This window comes from Adiantum capillus-veneris, chromosome 5 (genome assembly GCF_014529385.1).
Source record: "Adiantum capillus-veneris isolate H3 chromosome 5, ASM1452938v2, whole genome shotgun sequence".
In the NCBI taxonomy this organism is placed as follows: Eukaryota; Viridiplantae; Streptophyta; class Polypodiopsida; order Polypodiales; family Pteridaceae; genus Adiantum; species Adiantum capillus-veneris.
Window position 1 is genome coordinate 65,697,103 of NC_140935.1, and position 8,751 is coordinate 65,705,853.

At 36.6% G+C, this 8,751-nt stretch overlaps 1 pseudogene; it reads left to right on the forward strand.

The window, feature by feature from the left end:
* The first annotated feature begins 1,944 nt into the window (after positions 1-1,944).
* Positions 1,945-4,582, forward strand: LOC147457456 (uncharacterized; annotated as a pseudogene).
* Positions 4,583-8,751: the final 4,169 nt, after the last annotated feature.

Here is an 8,751-nt window from a genome sequence, read left to right on the forward strand (position 1 = left end):
AATAATGTATATATTTTTACAAAAGCAAATTTCTTCTAGAACTACTCGTTGACGAGAATGTTTGTAGCTTGCTAAATTTATTTAGTGTCTAAAGACCTTCATGTTAATGTGAATGCCTAGAGACAATGTTTACATATGAAAAAAAGCTTTCAAATCATCCAAGCTTGCTAAAATCAAATTAATTAAAATGTCAATTAGTGTCTAAAAACTTGCATGTTTAGAGAAAAGTGATTAATGTTTCAAAAGAGATTATTTTTGTTTTTTATATTCAATATTAAGAAACCCTCATGTGAGGTGTCCATTGGATTATTATATTTTTTGAAATTTTGTTCCACATTCAAAGGAGGTGTAATTGTCAAAATATTTTCAAAGATTGATTGTGTATTTTATTGAAGGGCAACTTAAAGACCTGCATGTCAACGTGCATGTTTAAAACCAATGTTTCGTTAGAGAAGCAGAATATATTGTTGTATTTCTAGAATTTGTTTTTATGCACAAAAGAGGTTCTAGTCATACATGTTACATGTTAGCGTGCATCTTTACAAGCAATGTTTTGTTGGAGATAGTATTTATTTTTTGTCTCCTCCAATGGACTATGTAAAGATTTTGTCTCCTCCAATGGACTATGTAAAGATTAAATTCTGTTTGAAACATTGCTTATAGACATGCATGATAACGTTCATGTTTAAAGGCAATGTTTTCATTGTTAACGTTCATGTTTAGTGGCAAGTTTTCATTGCTTATAGACATGCATGTTAAAGTTCATGTTTAGAGGCAATGTACAAATTTTTTCCGATGTTGATTGTGTATTTTATTTGTAGTCCATCTCGTTGAAGATTAAAGAAAAGTCTACGTAATGAAAAGTCTACACAACCACTTGAAAGTAGTGAACAGGTGTCATCAGTGTCAGTAACAGAAATGTCAAAGTGTCATGGAATTGAAGAGGAAGAGATTCACTCTGTGGATGTTGACCAAGGGTCTATGCACGAAATTGATGACACATTGGCTCTTGAATAAAATGAACTTCAAATTATCCCTTGGGAAATGCGAGATGAGGTAACTGCAGCTGCAAAGATTGATGAGGAGCAAAATATTTTTATGCATAGAGGTGCCGATGTACTTCAGACCACACGTATGTTCAGTTGCTTCGACTATCCTCCTATACCATTGTGTAAGTTGATTCCATATGCTAGAGTCAGAGGTTTAAGAAATGATTTAGGTGGATTAAAAACGGCTTTTGCAAGGGAAGGATATATGCAAGAAAATGGAGCTTTCATTGTTTCACTTTGGACGTTTAAGAGAGAGCAAACCATTGCTACAGGTAAGTTGACTCTTCTTAAATTTGTTAAGTGAATTTCTATTTTAAAATTCTTTTTGAATTCACTAATTTTGGTTTCTTGTTTTGAAGATGACATCAAGGAAAAGTGGGATCCTCTTTGGATAGAAATCAATGAGGAGTATGAGTTGGAGCTCAAAAGCCAACCAAGGTTTGCAGATGTGTCAGACCACATGTTTTATGTTTGGGAGGGCAACCATCGCATGCTTGCATGGACTAAAGCTATCAAAGAGAAGTTTTCCACCTCAAAGGAGAGACATTGTAGGGTCCTTTGTACTATCATAGATCCCACCAAGGTTCCCGAGATTGCATTGCTAAGTAGCTTGCAACGAATGAATGTGTGAGTATCTACTAAAGCATATATATTGTTGTTGAATACTTTATTATGGAAAAAAATAAATATGGGTTTTTGCAGTATGAACATGCATGCTTTGGTGGCCACTCACATACGGGATGAGATAGTGAACACCAATCACATATGTGCAACTGAACATGAAAGCTACCTAAAAACTCTCCCCGACAAAAACCAGAAACTAATTGCATCTGTGCAAAGAAAGTATGCTAAAGGTGCAGAACCTTGGTATCCACTCACACGACGCTACCTTGGCATGCTAGTTTATGATGTGAGTTTTGTTCTTTTTTTGCTTGCAAATTATTTTTAAGTCATTTGAATAACTCTTAGACAAATTGATTTCTTTTTTAGATTCAAATAACTAAAGAGAAAGAGTCTAGATTGACTCAACTCAAGCAAGGAATGCCTGTAGAGGATGTGAAGAAGGAGGAGAAGAGCATTCATCATGAGATAATACATATATATCAAGAACGCATTGGAAAGGTACACTTCACCAAATAATCAAGCAATAGTCATTGTGTTGATTGCTGTTATGGATGTGAAGTAAAACTTCATGCTCTTTGTATTGTGTTGTAGCTCTTGAATATTTTGGATCCCAATCTTGGGACAGACTGGTTGGCAAAGATTATGTCACTCAAATGGGGACATGACAGCTGGGAAACTTTAGAGAAGCTAAACTTGATTGCACTAGATGATGCCCCTATGTAGAATAGAGTCCAATGGGTTTCATTACTCGAGTCTGATAGGATCACAAGGATTGCTTTTGGTTTGAAGAAGGGAGATAATTTGTTTCGACAGTGAGTATGATTTACTAGTTATTTAATGTTTGGCTTGCTTTGTCTAAGAAATAATATTTGTTGTGGTGTATTTCTTTTTTTAAATTTGTAGTTGGCTGCGTAGAGAGGGCTACCTTGCTCGTGTCTATGAGAGAGCAACACAACTTGTTTTGGACAATTCAAATGTGCCAGGAGGGGCACCATTGCCACATGAATGCACAATTGGGTTCTGCTTTGATGAAATTAAGTTTGAAGCTAGGCCTTTTCTCTATCCTTTGGAGGTTTCTTTGGAGGCCAAAAGCAAAGATGTAGAGAAACAAGCACTCAAGAAAGTTGATACTTTTCGAATGGAAGCTCAACGATTGGCTTACAGGTTTGTAACAATTTTGATCTTGCTTTGTATGTCACTATCGAGTCATGGGTTCAATGTTTTTGTTTCTTGTTAGGTTTTTGTGACTTTTGGTTTCAAAGGGGATCTTGCAAACTCTCCCATTTGTGGTGAGACAGTGGGCACAGACTGCGTCAAAGGACACATATATGTACCCCCCTAGCATGCCCACTTTTGACAACATGGGAGAGAGATACATGTCCATGGTGGTTAGATATGGTGCAGGGTCACATCCTTGAGAGAGAGAAAGAGCTTCAAGAAACCATGCTTAGGGATGCAGCAGCAGAGGCAAGACAACCACCACCTGCTACTTCAGAGGCGAGACAACCAGGTATGCTTATGTCATTCTTTAACTTTTATGTTCATGCTGTTGATTCTTGTAGGTTCAAAAACTGTTGTATATGTCTTTTAAGATGTCCACTTGTCTAGTGAGAGGATGGAGACTGTGGTTGATACCACTATTGTGAAGGATGTTCTAGAGCATGGTAAGTGTCGGAATTTTTATTGTCGACTTTTATTAATACTTTGTGAAAAAGTTCACATATCATAAATATGTTGTCACAGACTCCTCGGGCTTGATTGTTGTTAGGAGGAGCATACAATTTGTCTATATTTTGGAGTCTCCTTTGCGTTACCCAATGCTTCCTGTTGATACACGATGTATTGCTATTGTTGGCGATTACATTTCTATCGCTGCAAACTATAGAGAGGGTACTCGCAATGCATCCTTGAATCTTGTGCATCAACATATGTCTCGAGTTCGCTCAAGCGGTGTGCCATACACTCATGGGGGAAAGTCTGTTTCGTGGGCCGCAGATTTTGTCTTCTTGGATCTTCCTTTTGGTGGATTGCATATTGGTTCTTCTTCTCCATCTCGTTGGGATATTTGCACTGAGGATCATGTACGATCAACTATCCATTTGACTTTTTTTACACTTGCAGATTCTGGATGGCTGCTCATTATGGCTTCTACTGTAGGTATTTGTGTTGTGTTTGATTACTTGCATTAATATTATTTCATAATATCGATAGTTTTTTCTTACAAGAACCTATGAATAGGAGAGGTTATTGGATGGGTGGAGAGGTTCTGTCGTGCTTCAGAGATGGTGGTACATCGTCGCATTATAGTGCTCCATCATAGTTCATATGGATATGTTGAGAGTTTATCTGGTCAAATTCAGGTATTGTTTTCACTTCAGTATTGTATAGTTTTGTTGAGGCTCTTTCTTCAATGTTTCTTCAATGTTGTGGTTTTGTAATTTGATTTGCAGTGCCAGTGCTCTATGCCACTTATGGTACACAGGATTGGGATGCAGCCAACATGCTTTGTGGCTGAGAGCACCACTATGTTCTCTCGCTTGGGTCTCCAGCCTTCAGATTCGTTCATGACACACCATTTTCCGGAGCCTTCCTTAGCTAGATCAGGAACAGGGATGCCTTGGCGGGGTGAGATGCAGCGGAGCCAGGATTTTGTTGCAGCTTTTGTTGAGCTGCTTTGTTGACGTGGAGGTATTTTTTTGGATCTTGGGTGTGGTACAGCTCCCGTTTTGGCTGCATGCTTATCATCCGAACGAGCATGTGCTACGCTTGACACCGATGAGTCTCTTATTAGAGACTATGTGGTTCCGTTGCTTTGCCCTAAAAAGCGAAGCCGAGAGGAGGCATCTACCTCTCTAGATGTTGAGGATGAGGGTGATATGCCATCGCGTGTCGACCCTTATGATGACTAGTGAGACTTCGCTCCAACTATGCCATTGACATTACTTTTGTGTTTTTGATCTTTATGTTGTGTTTCACTTTTTGGCATTTATGTATCTTGCGTAAGAATTACGTCTAATGTTATTAGATCCATAGATTAAATTTGATTACATGCATAATAACTACATATACTTTTGTTTGTTTGTGGAAGTGCATTGCCGGTTTATGCAGAGGCAGCGGCTCAAAGAATGGCGAAGGAATTGATATACGACTTTGTTATCTGTGAAACGCGTCATAAACGCAATGTTTTCATTGACGATGAACGACTCTTCATAGAGTCTAAGAACTATTAGCGAGTGCTTATGATGTAGAGTTGAAGTATTGACAAATGGACATATCATTCTTTCTATGATTTTGAAAGTGAATATTTTGAAATCCTCATGTGAGGTGTCCATTGGACCATGGTTAGTTTGAAATTTTCTTCATTCAAAGGAAGCTTTGTCCAATTTTTTTAATGAAAGGCTCTTGTATTAATGATTTGATAACATAATTTGTATTATGGATAATACATAACATTGTGAATTGATGAGAAGAATGGGACTCCTTCAAGAATCTAGAGAATTGTTGGCAAGTGTTTGTGATGTAGGGTTTAGTTATTAACAAATAAGATAGTGTTTGTGAAAATGTAGCTTGTTGAGTTCATTTTCTTGTATTATGATTCACTTCCCTATTTTGTTTTCTCTGTGTTTTGGGTCTTTATGTTATGTTTCACTTTTTGGCATTTATGTATCTTGCGAATGAATTACGTTTAATGTTATTAATGAGATCCATAGATTGAATTTTGAGTGCATGCATATTGACTACATTCACTTTTTCTTGTTTGTGGAAGTGCATTGCCGATCTATGTAGAGGCAGTGGCTCAAAGGATGGCAAAGCAATTGCGATACGACTTTCATATTTGTGAAACGCGTCATAAACGCAATGTTTCATTAATGACGGATGCGACTCTTCATAGAGTCTAGAATTATTATCGAGTGCTTATGATCTAGAGTTTAACTATTGACAAATGGACATGTCATTCCTTGTATGATTTTGAAAGTGAATATTTTGAAATCCTCATGTGAGGTGTCCAATGGACCATGGTTAGTTTGAAATTTTTTTCATTTTACAAAGAAAACTTTGTCCATTTTTTAATGGAATTCTCTTGTATTAATGATTTGACAACGTAATTTTTGTTATGGATAAACATTAAGTCATTGATGAGACGAAAGCAACTCCTTAAAGAATTTAGAGAATTATTGGCAAGTAATTGTGATGTAGGGTTTAGTTATTAACAAATGGGCTAGTGTTTGTAATACTATAACTTGTTGAGTTCATTTTCATGTATTATGATTCGCTTCCTGAATTTGTTTGCTCGGAAAATGTTGCTCGGGGTATGGTAAGACTCGCAATGTACAAGATGGAGTGTAGGTATAAAGTTGACTCAAGATAAGTATCCAATTTGAATGGTTTACACTCTTATTAAAAATTAAACTCCCAAGGTATTAATGTCTGGTAAACTTGCATCATTAATTTATTTACCACTTATATGCTAACTTAATTCAAGCATAGAAAGATGTCAATATAAGAAAGTACACCAATTTCTCCATAATAGCATTCACTTGTTTGATTGAAAGGTGAAATTTAACATGTTGATATGGTATTTCATAAATTATAACTTTGTGCTTATTAGCCCTAGCATGTACTAAATTGTTTGTGAAGTTTGCTTTTCAAATATTCAGACTTATGCCCACTCTATGTGCGACTTCTATGGATTTTAATCAAGCAGATGTTGGGCAATAGGAATGTTTCTTTATGACCTTAGCTCATGCTTGGGTGGTCCCTATGTTTTGGGTCTTGATGTAATGCTCACACATATTTAAACATGATATCTAACCTTGAAATTTGTTTTAATACTTAATTCTCTTCTCACAGGCATAATCACAATGCATTTCACATAGGCTTTTAGAATCTTTTGAGGATCCCTACCTACACTTGTAGGTCAAGAAGAGCAAATCATCCCTGATTAAATAGTAGATCATGAGACTACCACTACACGCACTGACATGGTTGATAATCATTATCTTTTAAAGGTCACCCTAGAGAATATGCTATGTGGATGCCTATTTTTTTGTCCAAAACTTTCCAAATCTTCTTCACACATTTCATCACTCATGGTCCAGTTGATTCTCTATTGAGAAACTTATGACAATTGCTATTCTTGGAGGGAGGGATGTTACAAGATTGGGCACCCTCCTGTTGTATGTGGTTAACTACAATTGGGATAACTCGCATGTAATGGTTAATTACTGTGCTATTTTTCTACCCAACCAAAGAAAGACTTTGCACAATATGAGTGACCATTTGGATATCTTAGAGATCAACTTAGAAGTGTCTTTTTAGCCGCTTAGTGAGATGATGCCTATATTTTAGTTTATTCTGTTCGCTTTTGTAGATAACGGTCTTGTATGTCTTGCTTATGGGAATTTCCAATCAAATTTGTAAATATCGGCCTCGTAAATGGAATTTCTTATACAATAAAGTCTATGGATTTAAATTGTATCTCTCTCACTTGTACACTATATCTCATTACTTATGGAACATGGTGCAAAGTGATTCAATTCATTATGTGGTGTGTTGTGAAAATTTAAATCAATTTCTAGACAGTGAATTCACAAATCAAGTTTTTTGTATAGTGATGAACCATGGTGCAAAGTGGTTCAATATAGTATTTGGTTTGCTGTGAAAAATTCATATCAATTTCTAGACATTGGATTTGCAAATGAAATTTTTGTATAGTGATGGACCATGGTGCAAAGGGACAATATAGTATGTGGTGTGTTTTGAAATTTAAATCAAATGTTGGACACCAGATTCACAAATGGAATTTTTTTAATAGTGATGGCCCATGGTGCAAAGTGATTCAATATAGTATGTGGTGTGCTGTGAAAATTTGAATTGATTTCTAGACATGGGATTTGCAAATGGATTTTTTTGTTAGTTATGGAATCTATTTGGTGTGGCCTGAATAGTACAATCCTTTTTGTAAATTTATTTGCTCACTGAAGATATTGTAAATGTGTTTCTGCTAGGCATAGAAGAATGAGAGAATAAAAAAAAGCATACAACTGCTTGCGCTTACTTGCAAATGAAACTCACCCAAACAACCAAGCAAGAGTTGTTGTGTAGACTAGTGAGTGGGCATTGGCCAATGTCAATCAATGGAAAGACATCAATGGAGATGGTCAAGGAAGCATGACTGATTGTGTGTGAATTCTCCATTCATAAGAAGAGATTGAAGTTGGAAAAATGCATTGTGCCAAAAATTTGCATGCACGCTGAGGCCATATGCCTTACATGCATAGAGTACACTAAACCCCACGGATGTCCCCTAAGATTTGTAAAGATTCTATATGTGCAATATGTTCAAAATGGGCCAATGAACTTTAGCACCAAAGCCCCCAATAAGAGCATAGTGGATATCCGCAGTGAGACCGTTACAATATCATGAGAGGAGCTGAGATATGCATTGGTCAGTGCTGCGATGCAAACACATGATGCCGTGGAGGAGTTGCAAAGACAGATTCATACCTCCACACAATCGACAGGGGCTAGTGACACAAGTACCTCCAAAGAGTTACAAAGAGACATCAAGCTCCTTAGTCATGAGCTCCATGAAATGGTAGGGCGGTGCCAACGACAATCAATCATGAGCATGATCACAGTTGGAGTGGTCACTACGAAATAGCTTGCAGCCATATATGTCATTTTTCGTGCCTTATGCAAAACATAGTGAATAATAAGGAGTTCCATTTATGCAAGGCTCTCATTGATGCGCTTGTTATTCTATGTTTAAAATGGAGAGAGTCTATCAATGATTAGTGGGAGCCATTGCAAGAGAGAGATACTCTATTTTGGACAACCTAAATTTATCTTTATAAACATCACAACTTGAGTTGTTTGTAGTGAATTTTTGAATCATTGTGTAAGATATCCTTGCAATGAAAGATGATCCTTGTGAAACTTTCATTGACTTTCTTGCTTCTTTGTATATGATACTCTCGTTTACAAAATTTTTGGATGCAATAGATTTTCATTGTATATAATGTGTTTTGCAAACTACCTCACAATGAAACAAGTGAATAAAGTGAGCTGTGAAGGT